At 43.9% G+C, this 19206-nt stretch overlaps 1 protein-coding gene across 3 annotated transcripts in view; it reads left to right on the top strand.

Annotated features, from left to right (window-relative positions):
• The first annotated feature begins 200 nt into the window (after positions 1-200).
• The window catches only part of FER (FER tyrosine kinase), a 1039778-nt gene continuing 1020772 nt past the window's right edge, over positions 201-19206 (top strand). For 2 of the 3 annotated variants that reach the window (XM_078675465.1, XM_078675466.1), the window contains exon 1: positions 213-316. The gene's annotated coding sequence lies outside the window, so the exon portion shown is untranslated. Of the gene's footprint in view, positions 317-19206 lie in introns of all 3 variants that reach the window. The other variant, XM_078675464.1, reaches the window with a different exon arrangement.

The raw sequence follows: 19206 nt of genomic DNA on the forward strand, positions 1-19206 counted from the left end.
AGAGCGGAGGATCGATGCTGCACTTTTTTAACAGCTGCAGCACTTACCTGAGTATACGCTGGAATTGATGACGAAAGTGGAGTTGGAAAAATAAAGAGACGGATGCCAATCCATCTGTCCCTTTAATGGCCATTGCACTCACGGCAGTCTTCGTTCTTGCCGCAGAACAATGACGTCACTTCCGGCGCTCCCGAATGGGCGTAGGCTTTTGCTAGAGGAATCCACCGGCTTCCGGTATATGAAAAAGAGAGAGAGCTGCTCTCAATTGAGGATCTGCGGTTCGAGTCCCAGCCAGCCGGCAGACTGATGGTTTACAGTAGGTGATTTTGACATTGTGTTCGAGGCAGCTGTGCTTTTAAAAAATGTATTTTAGTATTGTGATGGAGTGAATTCGGCAGTCACCATGACGACAAAGCTTGTTTTCCTTTGCAAGACCTATTCCTCGGGCCATGAGCAGGTCTGTCCGCAGTTGTAAGAGTCTAACAATCGGATTCCACTGAACTATGTGGTTATGGAAATACTCTATGAAGGAAGTGCAGCCTGGGGGTGCAGAAAGTATCATTTGCAAACACAGCAGCGCCCCCCGGCATTCCGCATTCATAAACAGTTTGGGGGTTTGTAAGTCTTTTGGATTTTAGGGCGTACATGGTGGCAAACCTTTTGTGTTGCTGTGCGGTGGTGTGTCTCTTGTTGTCTGTCACACAGAGCTGCATGCACTGTCCCACCAGATCAAAATGTGTTAGTCACTGAGTGACTCACACATTTGATCTGGTGTGACTTACAGTGCGCCGGTGCCCGTTGTCATTGGTGGTGTTTACTTTTGCCAGAAGGGCTCTCTTTCATCTGTCAGGAGGGAGCAATAGGGTTAGCACCCTTCCATTTCTGATTCTCTGGAGCAGTTTCAAGAACTTCTTGGCGATTCTTGTTGCTCAAATGGCTGTAATTTCTGACGTTAAGAAGTTTCCCTCGTCTATATTGAATGATTTTTGCTTGCAAGAAAGTGTCACTCATTGTCGCTGAAATGTCACTCATAATTACACTGAAATTATGGAAATGTCACACATAGCAATCAGAAACCTTAGCAGCTATGGGGTTGAGGGTGGGTTTGTGTTTTGGGGGGCAGGTGTAATTTAAGGGTTTAGAGCATGTTTGGGTTTGGGGTGCGAGGGTTAATTTTAGGGTTTAGGGTGTGTTTGGGTTTTAGGGTACAAGGGTTAATATTAGGGTTTAGGGTGTGTTTGTGTTTGGTGTGCAAGGGTTAATTTGGGGGTTCAGGGTGTGTTTGGGTTTTGGGGTGCAAGGGTTAATTTGGGGGTTCAGGGTGTGTTTGGGTTTAGGGGTGCCAGGGTTAGTATTAGGGTTTACGGTGTGTTTGGGTTTTAGGGTACAAGGGTTAATATTAGGGTTTAGGGCGTGTTTGGGTTTGGCGTGCAAGGGTTAATTTGGGGGTTCAGAGTGTTTTTGGGTGCCAGGGTTAATTTTAGGGTTTAGGGTGGGTTTGGGGTACAAGGATTAATTTGGGGGTTCAGGGTGTGTTTGGGGGTGCCAGGGTTAATTTTAGGGTTTAGGGTGTGGTTGGGGTGTAAGGGTTAATTTGGGGGTTCAAGGTGTGTTTGGGTTTTGGGGTGCCAGGGTTAATTTTAGGGTTTAGGGTGTGTTTGGGTTTGGGGTGCAAGGGTTAATTTGGGGGTCCAGGGTGTGTTTGGGGTGCAAGGGTTAATTTGGGGGTTCAGGGTGTGTTTGGGTTTTGGGGTGCCAAGGTTAATTTTAGGGTTTAGGGTGAGTTTGGGTTTTGGGGTGCAAGGGTTAATATTGGGGTTCAGGGTGTGTTTGGGTTTTGGGATGCAAGGGTTATTATTGGGGTTCAGGGTGTGTTTGGGTTTTGGGGTGCAAGGGTTAATTTGGGGGTTCAGGGTGTGTTTGGGTTTTGGGGCTCCCAGCTGCAGGAGGTCAGACGTTTATCTGCAATTCATTGTGCAATCATCCAACCGTTTGCATTTTTCTGGAACTCTGAAACCAAAGTGGTGGACGTGCTCTTTAAATAAACAAGCAATTCCTGTTAAAATCACCAGACGCAAAAACATCTTATTGAAAACACAATAGTACCTTTGAAGTATTCAGATGCTTATTTTCAAATCACCCCAAAGCCATCAGGAACAATGTCATCTTGTAAAGTTATCGGAGAGTCATTTACAAGTCATCCTCAGATCATCAGGAATGACACCTTCTGAAGTCAGCAGATACAAATTTTCAAGTCCTCCTTAAATCATCACGAATAATGACACCTACTAAAGTCATCAGGTACTCCTTTTCAAGTCCTCCTTAAATCGTCACGAATAATGACACCTACTAAAGTCATCAGATACTCATTTTCAAGTCATCCTCAAATCATCAGGCTGAGCTTCTGCAGCTTGCTGATGACTTCAAGAGCTTGATGATGTCTGATGAAGTGTAAATGACTTCTAAGGTAGTTGGATGATCATCCAATGACTCTGGGATGGCTTCTAAAGTAATCCTGTTTGACCTGGGAACTGGGGGTACTAACTTGCCCAGTATGAACACACAACAGTGAATAGTGCAAGCTTTTAGCACATGATCTAGCGTGGCCAGCTCGCTCCAGATCATCATGGATTCCCTAGGTTTTTGTGTGTCAAACTAATGCATTCAAGGTGTTGTATCTTGATTTGCACACGTGGTAACAATTGGCTATAAAGCAAAACCCCACAGGCTGGAAACCTTGTGTCTGGGATGACATGGATTGTGGTGGCCAGTCAACTGATCCTACCAAGGCAAGTGCAGTATAATTTAGTAGGGTCCTTAAATACCCAAGCTTACTAATTATTTAATTCCCTGAAACTAAGTTACTTGGTGGAAGAGGTGTGGCGCCGCGGCCAGGGCGACTGACGCTGGAATCTGGGGACCACGGTTCGATTCCCGGCTCCGGCGGCAGGTTAGCCCAGCACCATGTGACTCTGGGCAATAGCTCGCTTAATCTTCCCGACGGCCCCCCAGCGCCTAGAGACCCTTACGGGTGATTGTGCGCTTTACAAATGTGGACTTTACTTTTACTTTACTTAGCACACTGCAGAGTGACTGGCAACTGGATGGAATCCCAAAGTCTCCTTCGCCTTCTGATCTGATAGAGCTTGGGTTCACCTGCCCAGAATTTTACCATACTCAACTGGGCCGATAAACACTTACACACTTTGAACAGGTAAACCCTATGCTCAACCAGTGATTAATTTAACCTTTTAGGACCTATACCTTGACTTACCAATCTTTGTTACCGGTACCTAGAGTCCTAAGGGATCAAGGGAGTTAGCAAGAAAATAGGTAGTAGATAATCATTTGCACTCATAAAATAACCACAGACTCAGAGAAGATTTAAATGCTTTATCTAATTAATTTCTTAAAGGTGTGAGTCCATACCAAGTTTGTTCAATTAGGAAAAGTATAATCAAAGCGATATGATGCGGAAATATCTTGAGCAGTGAAACATAGGAAGGATAAGAAAAGGAAAACAGCACAATGACATACCCTTACAACTTTTATATTTACCTAGAATGGTGTGAAGACCAACCCTGGCCACGGGCTGGGATAAAAGGAGAGGACCCCCGATAGTGCAGGTGCCAACAGGATAGAACAGGTGAAGACCAGAATTCAGTATAAGTACGGACCAAATTGGATCAGGACAGGACCACCGCAGGTCAGGACCGGCACCCACAGCTAAAGTGCAACGCCAGCGTTACACCCCTCTTTGCAGCTAACAGTCGGACCCCGATTGGGTTAGCGAACTCCTTCCCAGAATCTTCTGACAGAGTGCTCCGCCAGCACCTCTGCTCTCGATCGCCTATTGAGTGCGTTGGGTCAGTGACAGGTCAGCTATTCGGACAAGTCGGACAATCTAACTAGCTAAGCCTACCTTAGAAATACCATGTTCCAGGGCAGTGTACCACCCCCCCAATGTTGCAAATGTGTGAATTCTATCAGTTTGATTGGTCAAAAGACTAGGAGAGGTAATCACACCATACCAGTTATGAGGTCATGCTCTTCAATATTCAGATGGATGTTCCCGCCCAATATTTTATTTTCCCATGCACTTTTATTCCACCCGACAATGAATGTTCCAATAGTAATACAATGTATAATTTGACATCCTCTTAGAGGTTCAGTAGGTCGAGTTCTCACAAACATCTACTAGCAAGTCAGGAGTTGGCATGGATTCAATGCCATGGATTGTAGACTCGGGTGAATTGGGCACATGCCCAGTTTCATGATCCAAGATGGAACATCATTACACTCAATTGGTCAGAACACAAGCTAATAGCAAAGTCAAAGAGAAACAGTTTTAGAAACTTTTATAAATTTATGCACTGTTACCACTTATCTCTACTCTATTCCCATTACTTTATTTTAACTACCGCATTAGGGATTATGCAGTACGAACAACTTAGTAAAAGCAGCAATGCAAGCATTTAGTGCATGAGAACATAGAGCAGCCATCTTTAGTTCTAGTGTGTAGAAGCAAAGTTTTCCCACCAAGCAGTAAGTACGTCATGTCACATGAGTGTGACAGACGCATGCGCAGAAAAGTTCCCGCGTTGCGGCGGCCCTTTTAATGCATTCGAGTTACTGTTAGTAAAAGCACGTTGAAAAGCTTCCCCTAGATACTAGAAATGTCGTGTGGTGCATTGTTAATAAGACGAAACATGTTGGTTAATACATTACTTATTATTTTGAGAGGGTTCAGTCCAAGCAAGGCGCTTTGCGTGCGAAACCTTGCTCCATCAGATCTTAATCATTACACTTTCTCCCCATCAATGCCCATATAATTTTTTTAATGACTGCTATTTTGTTCACAGATGTGTGGACTGGAAATCTCCCACCCCAATTCCTCAACCACAAGAACTCATTTGAAGTACTGGATGCTTCTTGTGGGCGCCTAAGCAAAACTGCATTTAAAGAAACAGCTGCATTTGGTTAAGAGAACGCCCAAAATGAGGGTTTAGTGAGTTAAAGTTGCTCAGTGCTAACGGTGTTAGGACAGGTTATGTGTTGCACCCAGGCTGCTGATTTCACAGTCTTACACTTAGAATTATCAATCAGTTTTCTGATACTTCCACGATGACCAAGTATGTCAAGTGTACATTGACATGTCAATATTAATACTTTCCCTTCTTATGTACAGTTTTATTGTCAACACAGTACCCACACTGTCGAACTGTATGTGTAAATAACACTTCATAGAAATGATGTAACAAAGCCACCTACAGGTTGGTAGACTGACAAATGAGCTCACTACAATACTAGAGAAAGGGAAAGGCAAATCATGAAAATTAGAGAGCAAAACAAGTATAGAATGAGATGGAGGGACAGAAAAGGAATAGAAAGGGAAGAGGAAAAAAGAGTCTGAAATAAAGAGAAAAAGATACGGTGAAAGGAAAGAAGCCCTCCAACACTTCCATGGTATGGCAGCCTCAGCATACTGGCAATGCTTCATTATATTATTATAGTAATTATTATTTTCAATTATTGCATGAGTGCTCTTTCAGACATACTGGAAGACATTATGCTGAAGTTTCAAGATATTATTCTGTAGCATGCACCACGTGTCACATAACACATTTTCTTAAGCCGAGAACATCTCCTGAGCTAGAGCAATCCAGTCCTGAACCCTCCGAGGGTCAAACTCACTTGCTTTACTCATTAAGGAATGGTTTAATGTGGGGAAGCAAGTATTTTCCTTTTCTGGCTGCTCCCATGCACTTGATGAACAGTACAGTTGTGAGGAATGTATAGTTTGGTGCATTATTAACAATAAGCAGAATGCATTTTCTCACTCGATGGAACGTGTACTTTTTTTCAAACAACTTCTTTATGAGGTGAAGAAGTGTATTTTTCTAACATGTGTTCATTATGCCTTAGATTAGAAATGAATGCCACCTTATTCAAGATGGAAATCACTTCTGTTTCACTCCCCCCACACCCCACCAATCTCTCCTCGCAAACTCTGCAGCACATAGTCAATCTGAGATATATTGGCTTATTTCCACTTGTATTGTTGTCTTGCTTTTGATGAACTTTCAGGCAACTTGAAACATCCCAGGGTTCCTCCATTGGTTCACTGTAGCCCCGTCAACACGTTATTGTTCATGTGTCTAGTTATGTTCTGGCATCTCCGGACAACATTAGCATAGATGGTACTGAATAGTTATTCATGTAGTGGGATAGTTCTTGAGTGCTAAGGCAACGTGATGTATATTTTTCATGTGCTCTGATTTGCTTATGAAATGCTACATTTGCTCACACCAGAGTGAGTCTGCAGATTTTATAATTTAATATGTGAAAATATTGTATAAAAGTCCCTTGATTTTGGGGGAGAGCTAGATGTTTTGAGAAGACTTTCTTGTTCTACTAAGGATGCTGTCCGTTTCTTCACTGTTTTTGCTGCCCATTTGGCAACTAAATAATTTCAGATTTTTTGCATTTTCTATATAACTACATAGAGCCTCAATACCATTGACTCTATAACACTTTATTTTTAAATTCCATATTAAAACCCTTTTAACTTTTCATTGAGTTGGACTCAAGTAACCGAGTGAGCTCATTAAATCTATCCCATGTACTTAATTAATTGAATTTCTGATTTTAGATACATTGGGAGGTGCCTTAACACTGGGACACATTGTCTCATGAAATTGAGGTTTCACATATTCTCCGATCCAGTTACTGAGGGAACTCTGATTAAGGTAAATTTTGGAATGATTTCCTTTTTAAGTCTCGCTGATCCAACGCGCATGCGCTGTCAGCGAGACATTTAGTAACTGGCTTTTGGAAGTGCTTCCAAAGCGTCGACCAGCTTACTCTTACACGAACAAGCGCGCGCAATCTCTTTCACCTTCTTTTTCCGTTCGCACTAGTCCGACCGGGCAGTCAAGCTGTAAACTTCAGGTTTTGTTTTATCTTCATTCCAAAGTGTTTTAAACCATGACTACCTGACTCACAGTTTGGACTTTATGTTAATGTTACGTTGTCTTCGCCACCCCGCCATCCTGCAGGGAGTAGTTAAACACCTCAAAAGAAAAGGGTTCACAAATTCAATAATTTCTTGACAGGGTAATTATTTAAAGCAATTCATCTATTTTCAAACATTTCAAGTTTCTTTAGTGGCTGCAGAAGTTGCTCTCTGCGACTTGCTACTGGCAGATACCATTCAGATAAATTACCCTGTGTTCCCTTCCTAGCCAACAAGACATCCACACGGTGTCTTAGGGGCGAAGGTTGCAGATTTATTAGCCGCAGGGCTGTAAACAGATAAAACAATATCTCTCAGCATGACATCATTAAAAGTCGCTGTTCTAAAGCCACACTATTTAACATCCTCTGCATAGCCCCGGTGTGTGAAATGGATTTTAATTGGTTATTGTCGTCTCACACTTCCGCAGAGTTAGAGCTGCGCGAGAGGATTTCAAATACATTTCCCAGCCAAAGTGCGAACTTGTTGACAGGAGATAAAACCTAATTTGAAGTCCATTAAGTATGTGTGGTTTGTGACTCGTTTGATTTTGTGCCAGCCGTGCTCCTCTCTGCGCACTGGCATGGAAGCTGCAATTCCAAGAGCATCTTTTATCTTATCTATATATATATATATATATATATATATATATATATATATATATATAGATCCGGCCAGCATTTTTTGGTAATCACGCGCTTTACAAAACCAATTAACACAGCATAATGCATATGTTTTTCTCTGCTGTACGACCCGCAAACAGATTTAATATTCCGATTTCGTTCGTGTGCTTCCTATGACAAGACTAAAAACCTTGCGCATATTTTTTTAGATTTTCTGTCAGCTCTTTTTATTACTTCTATCTTCCCCATCAGTGTTTTTCTTTATTGGACCTTTTCATGCGAACTTATACTATTATGTCTCGATCGTGCCTTTGGTGCCTTGAACGTGCTCGACAAAACCTCACAGTGAATTGATAAAGGAAATTAATGTGTTAAATCCACTCCATTCACGTAATTCAGCGTAGAACTGTATCACTCATTCTCTTAAAAATTAATGATATTATCAAACATTCACTTGGGCCGTTCTTACACAATCAGTGGCCAAACACGAACAGACGACATGGACCAGGAAACCAGACCTTCGCCACAGTTAGCCAGAATGTATATAAAAACACAGGCAACCATGTTATTTCTTAACCCTGCCCTCGGGGCAAACATTCCACACAAGCCTTGAATACCACGTGAGGAGTGCAATGCACAGGTGATATGGAATTAGAGCGGGTGGCATATTCCGGTTGAAAATGCGCCAAGGACTAGTAAATTAAAAAGGGACACGTGGTAATGTATGCATGTGTGTATGTATGTATCTGTTGTGCGTGTATGTACGTATATGACATTTCTTAAATTGAAAAATCCGAAGACAGATAGAAGCTAATGAAAATAGATTACGTTCACTTAAATGTGCATTACCAAAGGGTAGACACCGTTTACTCTTTTCCTTTCAGTAGAGTTAATAGTTCAGCACCCAGCAGTCCAGTGTCACATCCAAAGGAACTGAAGGGCCCTGTTTCAAGGAACTCGGTCTCATCCAGGACGTCCTAGTGATGTGGAGAGATTTATACCTGTGAATAAAAATCGGGATTGCAGTCCCCTTCAGTGAAACGAGAGGGCAGTGTCGACCTGTGAGAGCTTGTCAAAGGGCAAGCATGACAGGCCGACTGCGCACAGTGACTACACGAGGTGATATGAAAGCGTCTCGCTCTCACTTTTATTTAATGCGATATTATACAGCGCGAAAATTACCCTAAGGTGTCGGAGCGCTTTACAAACAAGTGAGTGTGCACTTGCGTGATAAACGTGATCACCAGGAGTACTCCTAGATAGTGACATCTATTGCAGTTTTCAAGCCTAATCTCTTGTGAATTCCTTGTAGTCATATATCTGGACTTAAACATGGTGATGAGAGACCTGCGGTTGCACGAGTTTTTTTTTATGTGACTTTTTAAAATTGTTTACATATTTACCATATCGATCTACATTTTCACCATACCGATCTTATGTGCTCATTTCTTAAAGAAAGGCAGGTGCATGTCAAGTGAGTCACACATTTTTACTAAATGTAATATCACTGGGTTGCACGCTCAGGTCAGAACTTTGATAAATGTGCTCAAGGTTCCATCATGGGCCTGTGGGCATCGCTTGATACCACCCTAACGGCACTTCCATCCCCGGCCAGCAGCTGTAGCTGTTCAATGACCGGCCAACAAGTGCCACTGCAGCAGACTTTACTGTGAGAGCCAAAATTCCAGCTCCAGCCAACTGGGTCACCATAAGAGCTGCACCCCTAACCCCGAGCTGCAGGTATAGCAGTAAGAGCACCCGCTAGCTGTTGGGTGTCAGTGGCTGAGCAGTACTTCCAGACTTGCTCCGATGATATTAGTATGAGAGAGAGCCCCTTCTCTGGCCCCCAGGTGTCACTGCAGTGCAGCACAACTAGCCACTGCAAGCAGATGCTACTGAAAAGGCAGCACTTCCTGCTCAGGCCAGCAGGTGTCACTGTGTAAAGGCCATACTCCCAGTCTTTGCCAGCCATTGCCTCAGGAACCCTCCTGCCAGCAGTAGCAGAACTCCAAATTCCTTACCACAAGTGAGTCACTCGAAGGGCAGAGCTGCCATTGATTGTTAGTAGGTGTTGCTGCAAAAGTAGGTCTTGCAGCCCTCTCCAACAGGTACCACTGTAGAGCAGCACTACAAGCCAAGGCCAGCAAGTGTCATCGCAAGTGCATCACTCCCAGCCCTAGCCAGTAGGTGTCAACGCCTCAAATCGCCACCCCCTTATTAGTGAAGAAAATATAATTAGTAGTCAGAAAGCATGTTATGTTATGTTATGTTATCCAATTGTTAAAGCGCAAACAGCTGCCCCAGCAACGGAGCGTCCCGGCGCTGACCTAACCAGTACCTGAGGGGATGGGGGGGATAGCCAACAGAAGACTAGATAAGGGAAAAGAGATGAGTTTTTAGTTCTTTTCGAAAGGCAGTCAAGTTGGTTAGAGTGCGGATATGTGAAGGCAGGGAGTTCCAAAGTCTTGCCCCCAAGACTTTGAAGGAACGTCCACCCATTCTACAAAGCCTGGAACGGGGGACCGTCACAAGGTGTTGTCCCAGTGAGCGTAAGGTACGCTGAGGAGTGTAGGGTACAAGGAGCGGGCGTAGGAGTTCAGGGCAGTCTGAGTTAAGAACTTTGAATGCAGTGGTAAGGGTTTTGAAATGAATTCGGGATTCAATTGGCAGCCAGTGCAGATTACGGATGGTAGCTCTGGCAGAGCACCTGCGTGGGAGGCCAACCACAGCTCTGGCAGCCGAGTTCTGAATGCGCTGCAGCCGTGCTAATTCTGCTTTATTTGCCCCCAAGAATAGCACATTGGCATAGTCCAGCCGGGCAAGAATCATGGACTGGATGATAAGTTGACGGGTTCTGGAGTCGAAGAAACCGAGTATCGGGCTAAGACTCCTCATTAGGCCCACACACGTAGCTGCCACTTTCTTTGTGTGGGACTGAAAGTTGAGAGAGGAGTCGAGCCAGACACCTAGGTTCTTCACAACATTTTTTGGCACGGGGGTGGGACCAAGCAAAGAGGGCCACCAATGATCGCTCCAGTAGCTAGGGTTTTTGCCAAGGAGAAGCACCTCCGTTTTCCCGGCGTTCAGCTGCAGGCAGTTGCGTGTCATCCACTGTGCAACTGCCGCTAGCCCATCCCTGAAATTAGTGGCCGAGGTAGAAGGGCCTTCAGAGAGTGTGATGACCAGCTGTGTGTCGTCGGCATACGACAGAAGCGTACGGTCCCACTCTTTTGCCACTGCTGCAAGAGGCTGGACGTACAGATTGAAAAGGGATGGGCTAAGCGCCGATCCCTGGGGAACTCCCTGTTCGATGGGATGGGGTTGGGAGATGTAGGGTGGGGCTGAAACTTGAAAGGACCTGTCCTTTAGAAAGGACCGGAACCACTCAAGGGCGAGTTCGTTGATCCCTATGGCCTCAAGTCGATTCAACAGATTGTTGTGTGAGACCGTATCAAAGGCCGCGCTGAGATCCAACAGGATCAGCGCGGCACTTTGACCAGCGTCCAGGACGCCCCGAAGGTGTTCTGTGGTGGTCAACAGGGCCGACTCGGTGCTGTGTCCTGGCATGAAGCCGTTTTGGGAAGGGTCCAGGACGTGGTTTTGCAGCATATGATGGGATAGCACTTTGTTAACATGGGCTTCAGCCAGTTTGGACGTCCAGGGGAGCAGCGAGATGGGTCTGTAATTTTCTGGTTTTGTGGGATCTAATGTGGGTTTTTTAATAATGGGAGAAACCCATGCAGATTTCCAGCAGGTGGGAACCACAGCTGAGGAAAAGGAGAGATTGAGTAGGCTGGAAAGCGAGGGAAGGAAGAATTCCAGCGAGTCCAAGAATTTAGTTGGTCTCATGGGGTCTGTGGGGGAACCAGACTTAACCTGTCTGCACAGTTTTGCAAGGTCGTCGAGGGATATGTCAGGTATTCTTGACAGTTTCGACGTGTCCACCGCAAAGTTGGAGGTGTTGGTGGGCACAGGCTCATCTTGGGGAAAGGAAGTATACATTTTCCTCACTTTCTCAATGAAAAAGGTGGCAAGGTCTTCGCACTGTTTCGAGGAGGTAATGCCAGAGGCCGTGTTGGAGACCTTTTGGAGGCTTTGAACTAGTTTAAAGATCGTTTTGGTGGGGTTGGTGCTTAGTTTAATTTCCTTTGCGTAAAAGGAAGCTCGGGTGGTGCGTATTGCCTTGTGATACGTGCGCAGTTTTGATAGGTAAAGGGCTTTGTCGTTGTCTAAGTAGTTTTTCCTCCATTCGCGTTCAGCTTTCTTGCAATCCTTCCGTAAGGTTTTGAGCGTTTCATTGTACCATGGGTTGGTGGGGGAGCTGCGAGTTTTTGCCCATTTAGCCGGAATTAAGGCATCAAGCCCTGTCACGATCCAGTCATTAAAAGCAGCATAAGCTGTATTAATATCTCTGTTCTCGTCGGGGGGATGGAATTCTCCTAAGTTTTTAATGAGGTCTTCTGAAGAGAATTTGTGCCATGGCCGTTTGTGGCAGGGGTTAGCCGCAACTTTAGCGGGCGTTTTTTTTGCCGTAATGAAAAGTTTGACGAGGAAGTGGTCGGTCCAACCCATGGGTTCAGGGGACTCAGCACTAGCTTCCAAAATGTTGGTAAAAATAGGATCTAATATGTGCCCGGCAGTGTGAGTGGGGGAGTGGACCAGGGAGTTTAGCTGCAGGGCCGTAAGGTCGGCCAACAGGTTTTTAATGGTGGGTTCAGTGACGGAGTCTAAGTGGAGATTAAGATCACCCAGTATGGTGAAATTGGGAGAAGAGACTACCAAGGTGTGGGATATTTCTAGGAGTTCATCAATGAATCTGACAGAAGGACCTGGTGGTCGGTAGATGTAAAGCCCAGAGAGGGTGAATTGAGGGCAAATGGAGATCTTGAATCGTGCACATTCGCAACCCCAGATATCCTCTTTCGTGAAGGAGCAGTTATACGTAGTTCGATATATAACGGCTATTCCCCCACCCCTGGAATGTCTGTTAACCAGTTTTACGGAGAAACCATTGGGCAGCGTAAGGTTCAAAATGCTAGTCTGGTCGTCATGAAGCCAGGTTTCGCATAAGAACAGAATGTCAGGGTTTTCGTCCGTTATAAGAGTGTGGACTTCCGCACGATGCTTCGCGAGAGATCTGACATTCAGTTGGAGAACCCGAAGGGGAGAAAGCTTAGGTGTCGTCGCTATACAGCTAGCTAGGCTAGGCTTCGGTGTAGTAAATTTACAGGACTCACAGTGAAGTGCTGTTTGTCCGAGACATCCTCCAAGCTTGTCGCATCTTGTGCTGGTATTTAGTGCGAAAAGATGTTCTCTGTCATAGCAGACTCTAAGCTGGGGATTTTGTGCAGGGGGTCACCTGTTTTAATTTTGCTTCTCTGGTATCCTTGGAGTATCACATGCATTTTAAACATGCCTGCCTTATTCGTGAGGTATAAAACATGAAACAACATCCATAGCATTGGCATAGCCAATAGGTCTCGCTTTTGGGACCTTATAAGTATTTAGTTATGCAGCACAATATCCTTGGTGCAACAACATGAACTGTTGCATGGCTAAACACTTATAAGGTCCCAAAGGCGAGACCTATTGGCTATGCCAATGCTTGTTTGGGGTTCTTTTTTATGCCACACAGTATTAGTTTCCACACTTCACTGTAGTTAAAGCTCCATTGAGGTGTGTGGTTTTTTCCAGCTCTGCCCAGCTCCTTCAAATGTTCCACCTTTGTCCCCTATGGTGGAGCAAGGATCAAGGAGAGACCAGAGGCTGCTGGTAGACTTTTAGCACTAATGAGCGGCATCTCACCCATCACCCTTTACTCTAGTACAAGTTTAAAGTATTAAATGTACATATTGTTCCTCCTCTTTCCTCCAGTCTAGCATATTCATGGAATTATTTGGAAGAGCAGATGCAGCTGGAGGAATGAATACTTTATAACAGGGGAGGTATCCGCCCCTCAACTTTATACAATACAATTCCCTCTGTTCTGCCCCTCCACTCGGAAGCACTGCAGGGAATCCAAATCACCCTCCAGTCATTATTCTTCCTTCCCATGAAAATGGTGCCTTCCTTGTTGCCAGCCCATCTACAAGGAAAGATATAAGTTGCCAATTCTGGCATAGTCAACTATAGCAAATGCCAGTTTCCACAGTTGCCAATGAGAGTGAGCTTCGTTTCCAGATAGATGCAGTCTCTGCCCTCTGAATTATTTGAACTGAAAGTACACTATTGTACCATCCGGCTGTGTGTGAAGCAACATACATAAGGGTGTTGAGAAATTGTGTATGTCCTTTTCACATCCAGAGCAGTCCTTCTCTATTGCCTGGAGTAAACCAAGCCATGAAGATCCATACCTAATGCTGCAGAATAGAGATGAATGCATTTGCCATTGTTCTATGATATTGGAAACAATTTTTTATTTAAAAGAATATCTGCGAGATTTCACTTGTCTTATAGACAGTCTGCTATAAGTTACTGTGCAAGGCACCCCACTAAAAATCCTTTAAAAAAACAAAACAGCAGACATAACGTTTTTAAAATTTACCCCGTATAGATTCACAGTTGCCTAAAAATTCATATGCCTGTTACGAAAGATGGAGGACTTCAAGATTCTTGTTTACGTAAAGGTTGAATCTATTCCTCTCTTGAAAGTGAACTGGATGATTTCCAAATTCACAGCAGCACTTGAAAGCATCAATATAAGTAAATCTTTTTGGTCCTAAATCAGGCTCTGCATAAATTAATCATGATGAATCAGTGCTAGCATGTTTCTTGGAAGGCATTCAAAAAGCAAATATATTTGTTTTCTCACTGATGCAGTAGGCCTACTACTTTGTTATTTTGTTTTGTACACAGCATTGTATTACTCCCTACTATAGATTTTGCTATGTTTTATCTTTTTTATTTGTGGGAGCATTTCCTTATTTGTACCAAAGGTCTTGCCTTTTTGTTCATGTTTGTCAGATCTCTTCTTTAGTGTATAATGTTTATTTGATGCCTTCTCGCTCTGTTTTTTAATTTAAGAGGAATAACTTTTACTTTTTTTATTTTTATTTGAGACTTTAACAGACACTTTGTAAGCAAATAATTACCTTATAAAAAACGATAATAGATACAATTCATCCAGCAGTGTACAACCATTAAAAAGAGCATAAAACAGTCAGTTGATTTAAAACAGGATATTAGAACACCGAAGCAAAAGATAAAAAGAGTTACGCCTCAGAATAAATAATGGATACTCCTAAGAGATCTTCCCTACGTATATTCTACTTCTTTTTATGATTCTGTTGAGGGCATTTTTGAGTATTTTAAACATTAATCCCCATATTCTCTAGGCCTATATCCTGGTAGACCTCCAAGCAGCCACCGGGGCCCAAATCTTCCTACCCAACTCTCTTGTTTTTTTGCCTTTACCCTCGTACATGACCGACATTATCCTTGTCCAGGAGTCTGGTCAGCCACATTTGAAACATGGGGGCCTCACATCTTTCCAAGCTGCGGATAGCAAAATTCGTAGCACTGCCACGGAGATAAACACTAAGGCCTCCTTCTCGTCATTAAGTTCGAGTTTGCTTTCGAATCCTAGAATCATAAGTGTTAGGGATAGATTTATTTAACATCTAGCAGCCCCTTCCAAAATGCCTCGATCTCTTTTTTGATCTTTTTAAGTTTCCCACACTTGTGTAACATGTGGATGAGATCGGCTGGGCCCTCTGAGCATCTTGGGCACTTATTATCTTCCCTTTGGCCCCAATCAAATAATTTAGAGGGAGTAAAATATAGATTAAAAATTGTTTTAAAGTGCTGAGCTTTAAGATTGGAAGATCGTAAAATTCTCTTATCCAACAGTAGTGCTTTATCCACATCAACATCAGGATCTTCCAATTTAGAGACCCAAGCAGCGTCAGTTTTTTCTATATCATCCTGGTTTGCCTCCATAAAAGTTTTATATATTCCTTTAATTCTACGCCCTCCTGCCCTCAGGTATTCTAATATGCTCCATCTTTTGCCTAGCCTGATACGGGGTCTCTTAGATTTAATTGTTTATACTACTTGTGCATATTTAAACTCCTGACTGCCAAGGAGGGGGTACCTCTGCTTCAGGTCCTCTAGAGGTCAGATCTCGTCCCTGATCATAATGTCACCCATTGTCAGGATGCCCTGTTGTTCCTAATGTTTCCAGCTACCATCACTACTCATGTTGGGGAATAACCCTGAATTCCAGAGGGGAGTATAGGGATTGATTCTAGGGATTTCCAAGAATTTCTGCACTCATGACCAGACCCCCCAACTGCTTTCCAGTGTCTTATATCTTGCTCTTTTATAAAAACGTCTCTCCGTCTTACTTAGTAAAACGCCGGTTGCCTCCCTACCTAACATCAATTCGAAAATTGAGGGGAGGGGAGGGCATCTTGTCTATTAGGGGTATTCCCTTTATTTGCCACTGGGTCGAATAGAATAGACATTTGCGCCAACAAACCGGAACAATGATAATACCTAAGGTTAGGCATTCCCAAACCACCTCGTTTCTGTGACGGCGACATACATTTTAAGGATCTTCTAACCTTCCCGTACTGCCATAGAAAATTGATAAAAATAGCTTCCATTTCTTCAATCAGTTTTTCCTCTATAGCCAGCGGGATGGAGCGAAATTTATATAGAATCTTGGGGAACATGGTCATTTTTATGACGTTCGCGTCATGTAATTTATCCATCCTTTTTACATCTGCCTCCATTGATTGCATTAGGGGAGCAAAGTTATCTCTGATGATATGCTGTGGCTCTGCATTTATCGTTATTCCTAGGTATACAACCGAGTCAACGAACCTATGGTCTGATTTAGCTACATTCTTGGAGCAGAGAACCTGGGTCTTCCCTTCGTTCAGACGGTACCCTGAGTAACTACCAAATTGCTTGGTGATGCTGACCAATTCCTGCAGAGCTGTATGGGGATCTACTGAGACAACCGCCAAATCGTCGTCATATGCCAAAATTTTGGTTTCATACCCTTTAATAATTACCAGTTGAATCACTGGGTTAGTTATTATCTGTTGTATTAAGGTGTCTATGTAGAGGGCAAAAAGGATAGGTGAACATGGGCACCCCTGCCTCGTCCCTCGTGAGATATGGATTTTTTCAGAGCTTTCCCCCATCATTTGGGTCTTAGCCACCGGCGCCGCATACATTGCTTGAATAGCACTCCTAAATCTTGGACCGAACCCTCTTCCCTCTAGCACTCCCCAGAGAAAGTCCCATCTAACCCGATCGAATGCTTTCTCTGCGTCGAGGAGGATCATTGCCATCCCTCCTCACCAGCAGCATGGATATCGAACAACGTGATTGCGCGTCTTATGTGATCCGTAGTTCCTCTGCCTGGGATAAAACATGCTGCCATCGAGAGACCAGACTGCCAATGATCCCCCCCAGACGGGTTGCCAATATTTTGGCATACATTTTGTTATCGGTATTTATAAGGGAGATTGGTCTATATGAGCCTGGATTTTCCTTGGGCTTGCCCTTTTTGTGAAACACCTCTATGTTAGTGCTTCTCCAAGATTCCGGGATTTTACCGGTATTTATAACCCCATTAAATAAATCAAGGAGCAATGGGAGGATTTCCTGTGCAACCTTTTTGTATATCTCCAGGGGTATACCATCGGGGCCGGCTGCTTTCCCCGCTGCCAGATCTTGTAGGGCACCTGCTAACTCTTTTAAAGAGATATCCTTTTCCAGTATTTCCCTATCTCGCTCATCCAGTTTTATTCCAGCTACCCCCTGCTCTTCCCTTGGGCCTTCTTCAATTGGTTCCTCCTGATACAGAGCTTGATAATATCTTTTAAACTCATTCACGATTTTCCCTGGTACCTCGTAACTCTGGCCTTGCTCTTCAATCCGAGTTACCAATTTTTAGCGGCTACCTGTCTAAAGCGGAGCGCTAGTGCCTTCCCTGCTTGTTCCCCTGTTTCATATAGCCTACTTCTCTGAGTTTGATATTCGGCGGCTACCTTTTGTGCTAGTTGATTTTGAATTTCAGCTTTAATAACACTTACTCTTTCGAGACTCTCTGCTCCCTGCTTACCCTGAGCGATCTCTCTCCCGTGCAATTCCTCAGCCCTCGTCAGCTTTTCCATTAATTGCTCCCTCTCTTTGGAGACCTTTTTCCATTTCCGGGCCGTATAACTGATGGTTTCCCCCCTTAGTGCTGCTTTATAGCTATCCCAGACGGCACCTCTTGAAGCACTATATCTGTTTGCGTCAAAAAACGCCTGCGTCCAGTTTTTAATGTACTCCACATAGGTGTCGTCTGCTAAAAGCTTCCTGTCGAAGGTCCAGGGCCTCTGTTTTTTGATGGACCTATTAATATCTATTATTAAAAGAAGGGGGTTGTGGTCCGAGAGTAGCATTGGGAGTTTACAAATTTTAAGCCTACTAAGCCCCAAAGCAGAGATCATAAAATAATCCAATCTTGAGTATTTCTGGCATGGATGGGAAAAATACGTAAACCCCGGGTTCCCGGGCTCAATGTTCCCCCATACATCGCTTAGTCCGTGCGATTGTATCATAGAGCATACTGCCCAGTAAACCCTTGGTTTACGTCCTGTATATATAGTTCCTTCCACAAAAACTGCATCAATATTTAGGTCCCCACAGACCACCATGGGGGATGGCAAGGCTACCAACTCCTTTTCTAAGCAATCAAAGACCTCGGGCTCGTCTTGATTTGACCCATATATCTGGTGATACCCATGTTAATTTCTCATGTTGCCCACCTACCCAGGGTATCGGCCATAGACCATTTCACACCACCCAAGGCAACCCTTCCTATAATGGCCACCCCCCTAGTAATTGTGGTCTGAGAGGAACAGGAGAATATCTCGTAGCCACTCAAGTTTAACCAATGATTTTTCCCCCATGGCAGATGCGTTTCCTGCAGACACCATATATCGGCCTGCATTGATTTTACATACTCCTCGAATTTTCCTCTTTTTCTCCAATCATTAAGGCCCCCTATATTCAGTGAACATATCTTAAGTTTGGACATATTTCTGTATACATTCTACCGTCTCTTCAACCAGGATAGTTATTATGCCAGCAAGATTTTTTTTTAAAACATGGATGAATTACCATCTGTCTGATTATAACAACATCTACAATTGCATCAAAGATTCTCATTTTTAAATTTTCCGCCCCCCACCACCATCCCCCCTGCCCTCCCCTCCCCTCCCCCTCCCTCCTTTCCACCCCACTCACCCCCCACCCCCCTGAGACTCCCTGAACCCTGCACCCTCCCTCGTGAAGCGCTCAGACTAAGTCTGTGCGTTTGATGGTATGCAGTAAAGCAGTGAGGACTATCTTAACAAATACTATATGAAAGAACCTTGGATACCCCTCATGTCCCATGTTTCCGCCATTATGGATATCTAACCCAGTCAATTTGGTGCCAAGGATCTTATGAGCTGATAGCTTACGCTGCCGGCGGGCATAGAGAGCTTTTTAAGCAACTAAAGATTTAGTTGCCCAAAGAGTGCAAATATTCCTGCGCCTTGATTTCTGAGGAAAATAAAATGT

The sequence above is a fragment of the Lissotriton helveticus genome, chromosome 2_1, assembly GCF_964261635.1.
Source record: "Lissotriton helveticus chromosome 2_1, aLisHel1.1, whole genome shotgun sequence".
Lineage (NCBI taxonomy): Eukaryota > Metazoa > Chordata > Amphibia > Caudata > Salamandridae > Lissotriton > Lissotriton helveticus.